The sequence below is a fragment of the Bos grunniens genome, chromosome 4, assembly GCF_055505025.1.
Source record: "Bos grunniens cultivar Pamir isolate PY7600 chromosome 4, Bosgru_T2T1.0, whole genome shotgun sequence".
NCBI classification, from domain to species: Eukaryota; Metazoa; Chordata; class Mammalia; order Artiodactyla; family Bovidae; genus Bos; species Bos grunniens.
Genome location: NC_141168.1, coordinates 9,853,862 through 9,868,577, shown reverse-complemented (window position 1 = coordinate 9,868,577; position 14,716 = coordinate 9,853,862). Strand labels below are relative to the sequence as shown.

Sequence of the window (14,716 nt, the reverse complement as noted above, 5' to 3'; positions counted from 1 at the left end):
GTTCATAGGGAATGAATCTCCAGTCGCCTTACTCTGGGGCGGCAGGGTGGCCATCTGCTTCCTGCCTCATTAGGATATGCTGGATACATTTGATCTCTGTCACCATTACTCAGTTTTGGCATTATACCATGAAAGCAGACAAAGAGAGATGGAACCCAGGGAGTGTGAATGTGTTTCAATAAATCTTTATTAATTGACACTGAAATTTGAATTTCACATAACTTTCACCTGTTGTGTAACATCATTCCTTTTTATTTCCATACCATTTAAAAATGCAACATCCACTCTGTGCTCCTAGACCATCCAAAAACAGGTGGTAGGCAGGATTTGGCCCACAGGCTTTTCATTTAGTTCACTCACCCTGGTATACAGGGAAGAAAATAAGAACACGATTTCAGTAAGAGCTAATTTCAGTAAGCTTTATTCAAAAAAAAAAATGTGTGAACTATAACATAACACATTAACTGTTATATTCTATATGCTCATTTAGAATCGAACAACATGCATGCTTAAAGTACATGAAATGTGAGATGGTGTTATATGTACTATCACATAAATATTAACCCCCACACACACTTTTTAAGCTATTTACATTGATGAAACTCTAAGAAATTATCCTAAATCAGTTGAAAGTGGGAGACAGTTTCAGTCCTACTCCTGTTTAGTGCTCATTCAAGGCCTAATGCTCAATTAGTCAATCAGTAGCCACGGGAAGAAGAAAGCTATTTCTTCACGTGTGTGTGCATTGGGGTGTGTGTGTGTGTGTGTGTGTGTGTGTGTGTGTGATTGAAAGTGAAAGATGATGTGTGTCAGACCTCTCAGTGTCCCTTTTAGATGCCCCTAGCTCAATCACCACGGGCAATGGACCATAAGATACTTATGTATCTTCTGCTTGGCTTCATGCTTGATGCTTCTGATCAGACACAGCATTTCATTTCCAATATCACAGATGACAGGGTAAAATGCGGAATGTGTTGCTGCAAATGTCAAAAGGTCTGTGAAGAAAAGACAGCTCTACCTCTATGTTCGCATTAACAACAATTGAAAATAAATGCCTATTTCCAATTCTTTGGTCTTGTTTAAGTTTTATGTGTTTGATATTTGTTCGTTATTACCTACGTGTCTCCAGGGATTTTTGCCTAGGCTGCAGAAAGAGAGGGAAAATAGAGATACAGAAAATCTTTTGCTAATGGTTAAGTCAGCTTCATTATTAAACCAGGATATTAAAAGTGCTAACTTCATGTACATTAATAGTTTTATTTGATAATTACCCACTTGAAATAATAGACTGATGAGTTGTCACAATACAAGACCTTCAGCCATCTATTTTAACCTTTTCAGTTCAATTCAGTCCCTGAGTCATGTCCGACCCTTTGAGACCCCATAGACTACAGCACTCCAGGCTTCCTTGTCCTTCACCATCTCCCAGAGTTTGTTCAAACTCATGCCTGTTGAGTTGGTGATGCATCCAACCATCTCATCCCCTGTCATCCCCTTCTCCTCCTGCCCTTAGTCTTTCTCAGCATCAGGGTCTTTTCCAACAGTCCTGGAAAAGGGTCTTTTCCAAAGGTCCTGGGAAAGACCCTTTTCCAGGGTGTTTTCTTCGCATCAGGTGGTCAAAGGATTGGAGCTTGAGCTTTAGCATCAGTCCTTCCAGTGGATATTCTGGGTTGATTTCCTTTAGGATCGACTGATTTAATCTCTTTGCTGTCTAAGGGACTCTCAACATTTTACTCTACAATTATTAATAATCATTTCTGAGACAAAAGTTTTAAGAAAGGGCTACACTTTTTTTTTTTGAAAGAGGTTATTGAACTGAATTGGGATTCTGAAGGCTAGGAAATAATATTGATACCTTTATTCCTTGCTTCTGATTAGCTCTGAACTTGTCCTTACTCTATTTATAGGTAAAGCATCAGTGTCGGTGTATTTTTCCCAATCCTCTGTTTCAGGAAATTCAGCATATCCTGCAATCTGTACTTAAGAGACCAAAGAAATCCAAAAAGAACACATGCAATTATTGACCCAAAGAAGTACTGAATGCATTAACAAGTTATTGAATTATGAATGAATGATAAATGTTATTAATACCCATGGAAAATAGGATCTACTTGGAGGGAGTTTTCTTTCAGGTTCATTCTCTTTTACCAACCAAATGAGGAATCATGAGCCATTAGAAAACTATATGTGTGAACAGGTGGTTTTGTTCTTGAAGACTGGCTTCTGGTTTAGACATGATGTCTTTTCAGCAAGTAATGCATCTTATTACTGAAAAGACAAGGTGATAATGAAAGAAAGAAAGGCAGCAGCCCTCCAAGGTCAGGAGTCCTTACTTCTCTCAATAATATGGTTCATCGAAACAGTTCCACAACCTCATTAAATTTATTTTTATAAGATTTCTAGCCCTAATATTATTTTTTTCTTCTTTGTGAAAAGATCAAATTTCTTTTAAATCCTTCTGGTTCCTTTGTTTTCCCCAGTGTTTCCTGTCAGTGGAAATCTTATAAGTCAGTATTATATTCTGGCAATTTTGCATCCCATGAGCTAAATGTAGTGCTTTGAAATGCAAGCAGAATACTTTTTAAGTAGGCATTTAATTTTAGTGGAATTTGCATTTGGCAGTCCCAATTCATCTGTTTCAACATCTGAGTGAAATAGCCCTCTTTGAATTCTAATGGAATGAATACAGTGAAATTAACCTTTTACCACAAAAACATACTATTCTAGACGAAAGCTTTCACACTGTTCTGAATCACTTCTATGTAGTTATGAGAGTGAATACTGTTAATGTAATTCAGAGAGTGATGAAAGCGGTTCTGAAAAGAGGATGCAAACATCAAGCTTCCTTAATTATCCTGTAAAGTCTCATCAATAAGTGTGGAACATTGACCTGGAACTCCAGCTCATTGTGACACTAGTCTCAGTATCAGTGGTGATGTTAAGCTATCTGCAAAATACCTAAACATAACGAAGCGCTTGAAATCTCCCTTTATGATTATACTTAACTTGGATTTTTGAACAACTAATTTGTTAGTCAGTTCAGTCATCTTCAGTAAAGTTAACCATCAGCAGAGTCAAGACATTTTTCATAAGTATTTACCTTTTTTCCTTTCAAATAGAGAAACTACACATAGGAATAAGAGTTTTAAATTTTAAGCATTTTAATTAATATTCCTTTTGGACAATATTAAAGCAACTAAAAAATGTCCCTGGCCAGCTATTAACTGTGTATAAGACCTGTGTACAAAATCTAGCGCCTTAAAGATATATATGTTGTTATTTGTTGCTGTTGTTTAGTCACTGTCTGACTCTTTCGCAACCCCATGGACTATAGTCCACCATGCTCCTTCGTCCGTGGAATTCTCCAGGCAAGAATTCTGGAATGGGTGGCTGTTTCCTTCTCCAGGGAATCTTTCAGACCCAGGGATCAAACCCAGGTCTCTTGTATCTCCTACAATGGTAGGTGGGTTCTTTACCCCCTGAGCCACCAAGAAAGCCCTGTATATAGTTATAGTTTTGTGTGTGTATGTGTGTGTGTGTAATTTTGCCAAAATATTTAGATATGTAAAGTTCATTTTAAAAATCTTTAGTTCTTTAAAAAAATATTTTCTGTATCTCTTAGGTTGTGATTTTTTTAATTAAATAGTTTATAAAAGATCTTTGGTCTATCCTAGATCATTATGACTTGTTTTACTGGCAGCTGACAGTTACCAATTATCATGTAAAAATAAGTTTGTATCTATCACTGAAGGAACTGTAGAGAATCATTGTATTGGAGAAAATAACCTTTAACCTTTCTCTACTTACTGTGATGTGTAAAGAAAGGAAAATAATTTTTAAAAGTTTAAAGAAGTTTTGAGCATAGTTTTAAAGTTGTTGTTGTTTTGTTTTTTTTCTAAACTGCTCCGATTCTCCTCAGTCAGTTCAGTTTAGTCCAGTCACTCAGTCGTGTCCGAATCTTTGCAACCCCATGGACTGCAGCACACCACACGTCCCTGTCCATCACCAACTCCCAGAGATTACTCAAACTCATGTCCATTGAGTTGGTGACATCATCCAACCATCTCATCCTCTGTCATCCCCTTATCCTCCCACCTTCAATCTTTCCCAGCATCATGTTTTTTTCCAATGTGTCAGTTCTTCACATCAGGTGGCTAAAGTATTGGAGTTTCAGCTTCAGCATCAGTCCTTCCAATGAATATTCAGGACCGATTTCCTTTAGGATGGACTGGTTGGATCTCCTTGTAGTCCAAGGGACTCTCAAGAGTCTCCTCCAACACCACAGTTCAAAAGCATCAATTCTTCTGTGCTCAGCTTTCTTTATAGTCCAAATCTCACATCCATGCATGACTACTTGAAAAACTGTGACTAGACAGACTTTTGTTGGCAAAGTAATGTCTGATTCTCCTGGAATAGGGTAATTGGAGTCACCTGGAGAGCTTGTTGAAACAGATTGAAAGGCCTCGCCTCCAGAGGTTCTGATTGGATAGTATGGGGAAGCAGGAGAGTTCAATTTTCTGATGAGGGTTCACTGTTGCTGCTACTGCTGATTGAAAAACCATCCTTTCTAAGTGAGTCTGACTTTTTTTTTAAAAAAAACTAAAAGGTTTGCAGTGTGTTCCTGAGAAATAAGTAGCAAATTCTTAGAATCTCTTGTTTAGAGCAGGCGTTGAGGTCAAATGGCCTGTAGGTGTGTATCGCAGTCACAAGTTGTGGGGTTTGGAGCCAGTGGCTGTAACATTTTAGGTTTCAGTGGTTTACATGTCAGGTATAATGTTATCTTCTTGTTGTTTATTTGCTAAGTTGTATCCAACTCTTCTTGTGACCCATGGACTGTAACCAGGTGGCTTCTCTGGCCATGGGATTTCCCAGGTAAGAATACTGGAGTGGGTTGCCATTTTCTTCTCCAGGGAATCTGCCTGAACCAAGGATTGAACCCAGCTTTTTGTGCATTGCAAGGTGGATTCTTTACCACTGAGGCATCAGGGAAGCCCGTAATATTATCTACCAGAGGATTATTGTTGGTAATTAGATAATATTTATTAAACTGTAGACAAGAACTCTGGCATATAGAAAGAGCTCAAGTAATTCAATAAATCCAAACTAAGGCTTGATCTGAGTAAAACAAATAACTAAGTACTTAAATGCCAGGCTGGTCTTTTGATGCCAATGTTAGATATAAAATGAGTTAATAAGTGTCCCCCAGAATGTTTAAGTCTTATAAGAAATGTTCCAAAGTGTACTTTGGCTATTAGTCTATTTTTTGAAGGCTGATTCGGAATAACAGTTTTTGAGTTATTTTATTTTAAAAATGTTCATTATTAGGAAATGCATGAATTAGTACTCATTGTTTCCACTTCTATTCCTGTGAAATAAGGCTATATTTTTGTAGTCAAAATTAAGCATAAATGGAAAAAATGAAAATAGTTGTATCCCTACTGACATTTTGAATACTCTGAGATTAAGCAAGTAGTAATAATCAAGGTAATACAGATTAGGATGAATTGCAAATGTTACTCAGCATGGACTAATTTGAAAAGTTTCCAAATTAATCTAAAATGGAGAAATACTTCTTGCTGTATTGTCTTCCTTGAAAATGTTTCAAGATAGATATAAATTTACTGTGATATTATTATCAAAGAAATAAGTTGAAACATGTGATTCTAATAGTATCAATGCTGAAGTAACTAATGTACTGAATGTTTTATGTATTACATTCATGGAAACAGGGACAAGTGAAAAGTTAATTATCAATATGACCTTTGACCTTGTTAGCCTCTTTTTGGTCTCAATTTTACTGTTTAATACACCCATAAAGCAGTGGCACCCCACTCCAGTACTCTTGCCTGGAAAATCCCATGGACGGAAGAGCTTGGTAGGCTGCAGTCCATGGGGTCGCTTGGAATCGGACATGACTGAGCGACTTGGCTTTCACTTTTCACTTTCATGCATTGGACAAGGAAATGGCAACCCACTCCAGTGTTCTTGCCTGGAGAATCCCAGGGATGGGGGAGCCTGGTGGGCTGCTGTCTATGGGGTCGCACAGAGTCAGACACAACTGAAGCGACTTAGCAGTAGCAGCAGCAACTGTAAGTTGGTTATGACAGTTACTTCCATCATATGACAATTGCACAGTGATAAGAATTCAAGAAAATAACCTTTTGCTGAAGAACCTATTGTAATACAGTGACACCCAGCTGAAGGCATTCAATAAGTTTTAATTCTTGTCCAAACTCCCATAATTCTACCTTTTCCCAAGGCCTCAGTGTTTTTCACTAAAGGTCTCTCATATCTTATAGTATGATTTAGTGTTTAGTTCAATTAGTATTTGAGCAAATGAATGAATGAAAATATCCTCTGGAGTTCACTTTCTAATGTACCTACTATCAAACTCCCATATGAGGAAGTATCTTTAAATGTGCAAGATCAAAATTCATGGTCACATAACATGAATAAAACTTTAATGTGGAATGTAACATTTTTGAATTCTTAAATTCAAGATACCAGAGAAAGAAAATCTTTACAGAAACTAGTTAAAATGTCTTTTGGTAAGTGCTCAGGATGAGAAAACAAGGCACTAATTTTACATCCAGATTAGAATATATTTTCTCTCTTATTTTCACATCACAGTTAGTTACCACTGAGGTTCCATCCTTCACAGAGGCAGAAAAAAAATAATTTAAATCACTCCCAAAAGGTCTGTTTGAGTCCTGATAGCTTGATTCTCTTTGAAAGCCTTGAACTTCTTATGTGCTGAGATTCAGAGCTTCACTAACTTTTTTATTGTCCCTGGCTAAAATGACTTATTTGAGTGGGGGGTTATTTCTTATCTCATTGGAAGCTGTAAAAAGAAGCAGTCTTTGTATCTTTGAACAGATGAAATGGTTTAACATTGCTCAAAACTTGTCCAAGATGCTAATCTAAATCCTCAGCTAGACCATTTGAACACATGACCACACAGACCAAAGAAAATTTAGTTTAAAAGAAATCTTACAGGAATCAGATAATAGATCTTAGGCTATTTGGATTTCCTCACAGGATAAGAGAAGCAACGGGGCAACAACACCGCTCCTCAAAACAGAAGTTGAACTATTTCCTATATGTGGAAAAGGGCAACCATTTTATCCATTGTTACGAACTTGCTCCAGAATTTGAGCAGTATATATCGCAATTAGCACTGGGTATTGCTACCTTGCACCCCAGGATCTCCTCAATTTTAGCATTCTGAAATCTACTCCTCAATGTTTTCTTCTCCATATTCATTTCTCACACAACTGTTCTTGGCGGCCAGCTTGTTGGTGTGTGGTATCACAGGCCTTTTAAGCTTGAATAACCTCAGCGTCATCCTTAATTTGGTTACTGATTCGTTTTGACTGTGAGATGGAGATGAGCATGTAGAGAGTTCCTAGAGGAACTCTTGGGATCACTTAGAGTAGAACAGAAGAGAAGCAAGGGAAGGAGGATGGGGAAGTGAGAGAAGCCTTGTGTACTCTGAACAAAGCTCCCAGCAGACCTCCTTAGAAGCTGAAAGCTAGGATGGTCCCTCAGCCCTGTCCTGAGGTTGAGAAATGGGAGTGGGGCTTGCTGTTCCACTTTCACAATTATTGGATGCAGTTTCCCTCCAGAGAGGGAAGTGATCTTGGTCAAAGTGACTCTCTTTCATCAAGGAAATTCTGAAGGGGGAAATGACCCTTCAGTCATAGAGGGTTATCTGGTCAACGCATAGCGTCTCTACTGTGGACTTCTTACCTTCTTAAGGAAGATGGTATTTGTCAAAAATATTGCCTCTTTACTTCCAGCCCCCACCCTGCTATTCTACCATTGTTGCTGGCCAAAATCTTGGCCTTCTCTGCCCACGGAAGCTTAATGAGAAAATACAGAGTTCGGAGGAAATAAACAGGTGCCTTTCATTCTCAGGCAGCACAGAGGGGGGCCATAGTGGGGTCCTGACTCAAGAACTGTGCCCACTCCCTCCATGAGGAGTCTAGGGGCTTCTATAAGGCAAGGGCTCACAATCAGGAGTTGGCGATCAGGAACAAAGGTGGGAGGATCTTGATTTCTTCCTCTTGCATTTTTTTTAAAGACCTTCATAAACTGGCGACAGTAACCCAGTAATTGAGTCTGGTGGTTCAGTGTCTCTGAGGCCTTCTTTCTGATATGTAACTACAAGGGGAAAGGTGTTGCAAGGGTAAACACCAGATAGTGAAAGTGAAGTCGCTCAGTCGTGTTCGACTCTTTGCGACCCCGTGGACTGTAGCCTACCAGGCTCCTCTGTCCATGGGATTTTCCAGGCAATAGTCCTGGAGTGGGTTGCCATTTCCTTCTCCAGGGGATCTTCCCAACCCAGGGATCAAACCCAGGTCTCCCACATTGTAGACAGACGCTTTACCGTCTGTGCCACCAGGGAAGTCAAACACCAGATAGGGGATGTATTTAGCATAGAGTCAAAGGAGAAACTGTGAACTGCAGTCCTGCAGGGTTAGGGGACGGAAAAGCAAAGTTAGTTACAGACATACAGAGTTAGGAGGCAGGAAAGCAAGCTTAGTTACAGACATGCAGAATTAGAAGCAGTTCAAGTAAAAAACGGTATGTTCAGGCCTGCTCACGGTTCTCTTTATCTTCTTTGTTCTCAGGAAAGAGAAGGAGAAAAGCTCGTTCTTCTTTTTTTCCTTTTCACTGCAACAGCATCTTAGTTTAGGCATTTGTAGCGCCTAACATCTAGACACTTGGAGATAACTGAGGCTTCCCAACTGGGCTTAATCTGACCAATCCAATCCATTGTTTTTTCACTATGCTCTTTAAACTCAAAAAACTCTGCTATACCATGTCATTAGAGAGCTCAGTAGTTCTCACTAGCTCTCCTTTCGGCAACAGGAGCAAATTCTTGAGTTTACAACTGAAGAACCGACTGTCTGCACTGTGTAGCTATTGCAGCCTCTTTCCCTCAAGCACTTCTTAACTTTTTTTGGTGCCATCGATTCCTTGAATTTCTTCTTGTGTGCTACGGCCACTTTATCATAGCTAGTTCCACTTTTTTTTTGTATAAATCTTTATTCTTATTAATTTTTCATTTCAGGATTTTTTCAGGCTTATGTAGTAGTTATAAGAATGATACATAATTCCCATATAGCCTTAACTTAGATTCCCCACATGTCAACCTGTTATATGATGACATTACATTGATCGTTATCCAGAAATTAACATTGATAGACCACTTTAATCCGTAGACTTTACTGTTTATAGACTTCATCTCTTGCCTGATTGATGTCTTTTTCTGGACAAGGACTACACCCTGCATTTAGTTCTCATGTCCCTCTTACTTTGGACAGTTTCCCAATCTATCTTTGTCTTTCATAAACATGAAGAGCACAGGACAATTATTTTCTAGAATGTCCCTCATTTTGAATTTGTTTATGCATTTTTGGTAAGTGATGCCATATCCTTGGTGCATCGTATCAAGAGGCACAAGGCATTGCCATGTCTCATTTCTGGTGACATTAACGTCGATCACTTGAGGTGGTTTCTCTAAAGTTACTGTTTTTTCCTTTCACAATAAGGACTTAGTGGGGAAATATTTTTTAAGACAGTGTAAGTATCCTGTTTCTCCCTATACTTTTTCATCTAACATTTGTCTATTAATTTTAGGATGCATTAATGATTTTTATTACTGTGATGCTTGCCAAATAATGTTATTCATTTCCATCATTCGTTCTACACTTATTACTTGGGATATTATTATAAAGAAGAACAAACTCTTCTCACTATCGATATGTACTCCTGGATTTTTATTTTATCCTCTGGGCTATAATGTATTACTGTCAATATCTTTTTCTCAAAATTTTCTCAAATTTGGCCACTAAGAGGTCTTTCAAGTTGAGTCCTATGCTTTTTGAGATGTCTGCATCTTTTTTTGAGCACTTTTTGAATGGAATCTTGTTCATATTCTGATTCATCTGTAAATCAAGGAGTGATCCTAGCAAGGAGTCATCTAGCCTGTATTTGATAAAAGCTGGCATTAGAGAACTGCATGTCTAATGCAAGAAGAATTCTCTTGCAGAGAGTTTTTTTTTTCCTTTAGTTTTATTGAGATATAATTGGCATTATGTAAATTTAACATTATATCATGCATATACATTTTGAAATTATATATTTGAAATTATACATTATATTTTTGAATATTGCATAACTTTCAGATGTACAGCATGATATGATACATGTATATTTTTGAATTTTATTGCCATAATAAGATTAATTAATTCATCTATTCCTTCCCATAGTTATTTTTTTATGGTGAGAATATTTAGGATTTACTGTCTTAGTAAATTTCAATTATGCAATACAGTATCGTTAACTGTAGGCATGTTCTAGCCAAACATTCTGAGAAACAAACTCATTCAGAAGGACAGCGTGGATAGTGGATGCCATTTATTACACCGGCGGGTCCGAGGCAGAGTTTCCTCTCCAGGGACCCCAACAGATTTTTGTGAAAACCTCCACGGGGTCACAAGGAGTCAGACATGACTTCACTTACTTACTTATATACCCGAAGTGTACATGCACAAGCCCACATCCCCATATTACTCAGTCCTACTCTGAAAAATGTCAAAGGGAGATTCAATCAGGTTACAGCCATATTTCATAATCAGAAGGATCAGCTGGTTATACATTGTAGCCTACACCAGTGGGTGCCATAAAGATTACAAAGGTGATTAACTACATAGGGGATTATTACATTTTTTCCTGAGATGGGAAATCTTGGTATAGAATATGGTGTTTATCAGTCCTGGAGGCCTGTTCTACCTTAGGAATGTTATCTCCATGGCTACCAGGCACATAGTCCAAAGTTCACTGAGACTGTAAGATGGAGTTTTCTTCTTTTCCAAGATGGAGTCAGCTTGGCCTGTTCCTTTCCTCCTTCAGTCACTATGCTATACTTTGGACCCCTTGAACTTGGTTTGTGGAACTGAAGGTTTATATCTTTTGACCACTTTTCTCCATTTCTACCTTTCCCCAGACCCTGGCAGCCACCATGTTACTCTATGCTCCTAATAGCTTGATTATTTTAGGTTCCACCTATTACTGACAAAATGAGCATTTGTCTTTCTGCATCTGACTTCTTTCACTGATCCTAATGTCCTCCAGGTTTATCTGTGTTCTTGCAAATGGAAGGGTTTCCTTCCTTTTCAAGACTGAATAATGTTCTCTTGTATCCAACCGTTTTTCTTTGTCCATTCATTTGTAGATGGACCTTTAAGTTGTTTTCTTGTCTTGGCTGTTTTGAATAATGCTGCAGGGAATATGTGGTGCAGATATCTCTTCAATCTCTTGTTTCCATTTTCTTTGGATATTTACACAGTGGGATTACTGGACCATATAATAGATGTGTTTTCAACTTTTCAAGATGTGTTTATACTGATTTCCATAGTGGCTATATCAATTTACATTTCCCATAGCACTACACAATGATTTGCTTTTCTCTACATCCTCACCAGCATTTGTCTTTTTGCTAGTAGTCATTCCAACAGATGTGAGGCGGTATCTCATTGTGGCTTTGATTTGCATTTCTCTGTTGATTAGTGCAATGGCACCCTATTCCAGTACTTTGCCTGGAAAATCCCATGGATGGAGGAGCCCGGTAGGTTGCAGTCCATGGGGTCGCTAAGAGTCGGAGACTACTGAGCGACTTCACTTTCACTTTTCACTTTCATGCATTGGAGAAGGAAATGGCAACCCACTCCAGTGTTCTTGCCTGGAGAGTCCCAGGGACAGGGGAGCCTGGTGGCTGCCGTCTGTGGGGTCGCACAGAGTCGGACACGACTGAAGTGACTTAGCGGTTGATTAGTGATGTTCAACATCTATTCAACATTTATCTGTTGGCCATCTACCTGTCCTCTTTGGTAGAGTGTCTATTCAGGTCGCCTGTTTTTAAATTATGTAATTTTTCATATATATATATATATATATATATATTTGGTTGTGTGAATTCCTTGTTTTGTTTGGATATTAGCTCTTCATTAGATATATGGTTTGCAAATGTTTTCTCCATTCCTTACCTAAGTTTGGTCCTTCAGAGAAATTGCGCAATCAAATGAATGATGAGATTCTGTCCTCCTGCTATTGTTTTTAGAAGCCATTTAGGTTTTGACTGACAAACATATTTTGTGGTGTTTATATTTGGATAATGATAATTTAAAAGTATTAATAAGAAACCCTTGTGAACTAAACCCAAAGGAAAATTCTCTCAGATTTCCACACTGTTCTCAGAGGGGACCACAAACATATTAGAACAGCCAAAGGAGATTCTGGTTCTGCTGAGTATGTGCCATACTCAAAGGATTCTGGGAGATGTAGGCAGCCCCCAAGAATTAGTTCAGGTGTGAATGCCTCCCCTGATACTTCCTTTTTTCTTCATTCTGTAGGAACTTTTCCAGTGTTCTGTGGGAAATAAATTGGTGAATGTTTCTATCTTTTAGAAATTTCAGTCTAACTAGGAGAGAAAAGCATGAATCATGTAAGATTAAATTTTTTTCTTAAGATTCAAGAAAAACAGCATATTCAGAAAAAAAAAAAATAGAAATTAAGTTTGGCCAGATCTGAATTGAACAATAATTGTAGTTGAAATATTGAAATTTGATCAGAGTGTTTGAGTTAGTATATGAGTACAAAGCATTTAACTTTAAAATATTTGTTAAAATATTATTAAGTTGATTCATAATATTGTTGTTCTGGTTTAGTTGCTAAGTCTTGTCCAACTCTTTGAGACCCCATGAACTGCAGCATGCCAGGCTTCCCTATCCTTCACTATCTCCCAGAGTTTGCTCAAACTCATGTCCATTGAGTCAGTGATTCCATCCAACCATCTCATCCATGTCGCCCCCTTCTCTGCTTGCCCTCAGTCTTTCCCTGCATCAGTCTTTTCAGAGTATAACAAGAGAATTTAATTCAAATGTAAGAGGAGGGACACTGCCCTGCAGTTTGCATGTCAGTGATATTAAATGCAAAATGAAAATGAAGACAGAGAAGAAAGAATGGCTGTGTAGGGCCACGGATATGACAACATGTTTAAGCAGATAACTCTACCTGATCAGAGTATTACTGTCATGAGACAGAACACCTTGAAATCTAATGAAACATTTTCAAGGTTGTTAAGGAGAAAAGAAGTTATGAGCAAAAGTAGTTTTCATCAAATTCATGCTTTGTAATAATAATTTCTAGAAGCAATAAAGGAATAGATTCAGAAAATCTGGGGATTTGTAAACCTCTCTAAAGACTTTGCTACATCTTTAAAATAAAAAAGAGTGCAACATAATAGTGAAAATGACTCAGTTTCACTCATAGGAACAATTGAGCACATATTGAATCAGGAAAATCGCTGAGATGGTTGAACAACAAAACTCAAAGTGATCATATTTCTTCATTTTCCTTGTTGTTATGGTGATTTGTGTATTCAGATCCTAACAATGTGAATGGCGTGATGGAGAAGTGATTATCCATTGCTGAATGCCTTTATAAGAGTTCACGAAAAAGAAATTACCACTTTAGCATAAATGTATTGTTACTGCCTGAATGATGATAGCTGCCTGTTTGTCCCTTTCCTCTACTCAGCAAACACTGTTCATTTCAAGGTTCTGTTGTTATATCAAGCAAGAGATTCCAACTGAGAAATGAGATGATTATATCCACACGCATCTCCCGTGGAAGTGTTTCTGCTCTGAGTCTGTTCATGGAATAATTGCAATATGAAAGTCAGCGGTGTCCTTTAGGTACACACTTGGTGGTTTAGTCACTAAATCATGTGCAACTCTTCTTGTGGCCCCATAGACTGTAGGCTGCCGGGCTCCTCTGTCTGTGGGATTTTCTAGGCAAAAATCCTGGAGTGGGTTTCCATTTTCTTTTCCAGGGGATCTTCCTGACAGAGGGGTTGAACTCACATCCTGTGCATTAGAAGAATGCTTTCCCACTGAGCCACCTGGGAAGCCCTTAGATATGTGTATTTAGAGACATAAATGCTTTTACATGTGTATTGCTGTGTGGTCATGTTAAAAAGGCTCCTAAAAGATTTATTTCTATGTTTTCATGTGATTGTCACTATAACATTTAAATCTTGAACAGCTAGGGGGGAAAAAAAAATGCAGATGGGCTGCTTGTTTAATTCCAAAGTGATACCTTTTCCCCAGAAGTGTTGTGAAGACAACAAACACAATAATTTTAGGGCCCAGATTTTCCTATTGCCAAACCAAACGTCATTACATATGAAAAATGTCATTACATATGAAAAAAGCATGGTCATATTACAATCTTTTGTTAAAATTAACTAATAATACTCTAATGTGAATATCAACAAGTAGCAACAAAACCATATAAGAATATTTACTGTATGAATTTTTAAATAAATCCCTTGCTTGAATTTCCTCTCTGAAATTGTGAAGGATATTTTAAAATAGAATGACACTTCATCTCTTTCCTGGGAAAGTATTTCTCCCACTGTAGCAAGTTGTTACAGGGTTTATAAATGATAGTGGTTCGATTTTCATGCTCTGTTCTGTGCCCACACATGTTTTAAAATGTCATTCTGCAAATTCATCATTTGTCTTAACTACTACCAATATCTTGAGAGTCGTGATATTATTCTAGTTGAAAACGAAAAATTGCAATTGACAGTTTCTGAAAACGTTTAATATTTTTGAGCTCCAACCAATGCCATTTGATATAGTAT

At 37.9% G+C, this 14,716-nt stretch overlaps 1 protein-coding gene across 4 annotated transcripts in view; it reads left to right on the top strand.

Moving 5' to 3' along the window:
* The window catches only part of CNTNAP2 (contactin associated protein 2), a 2,322,173-nt gene that overhangs the window by 881,643 nt on the left and 1,425,814 nt on the right, over nucleotides 1-14,716 (top strand). The window contains exon 1 of one of the 4 annotated variants that reach the window (XM_086398242.1): nucleotides 4,431-4,571. The exons of 2 other annotated variants lie outside the window; for them this stretch is intronic. The gene's annotated coding sequence lies outside the window, so the exon portion shown is untranslated. Of the gene's footprint in view, nucleotides 1-4,430; nucleotides 4,572-4,797; nucleotides 4,873-14,716 lie in introns of those variants that run through there. One more of the 4 variants, XM_086398243.1, reaches the window with a different exon arrangement.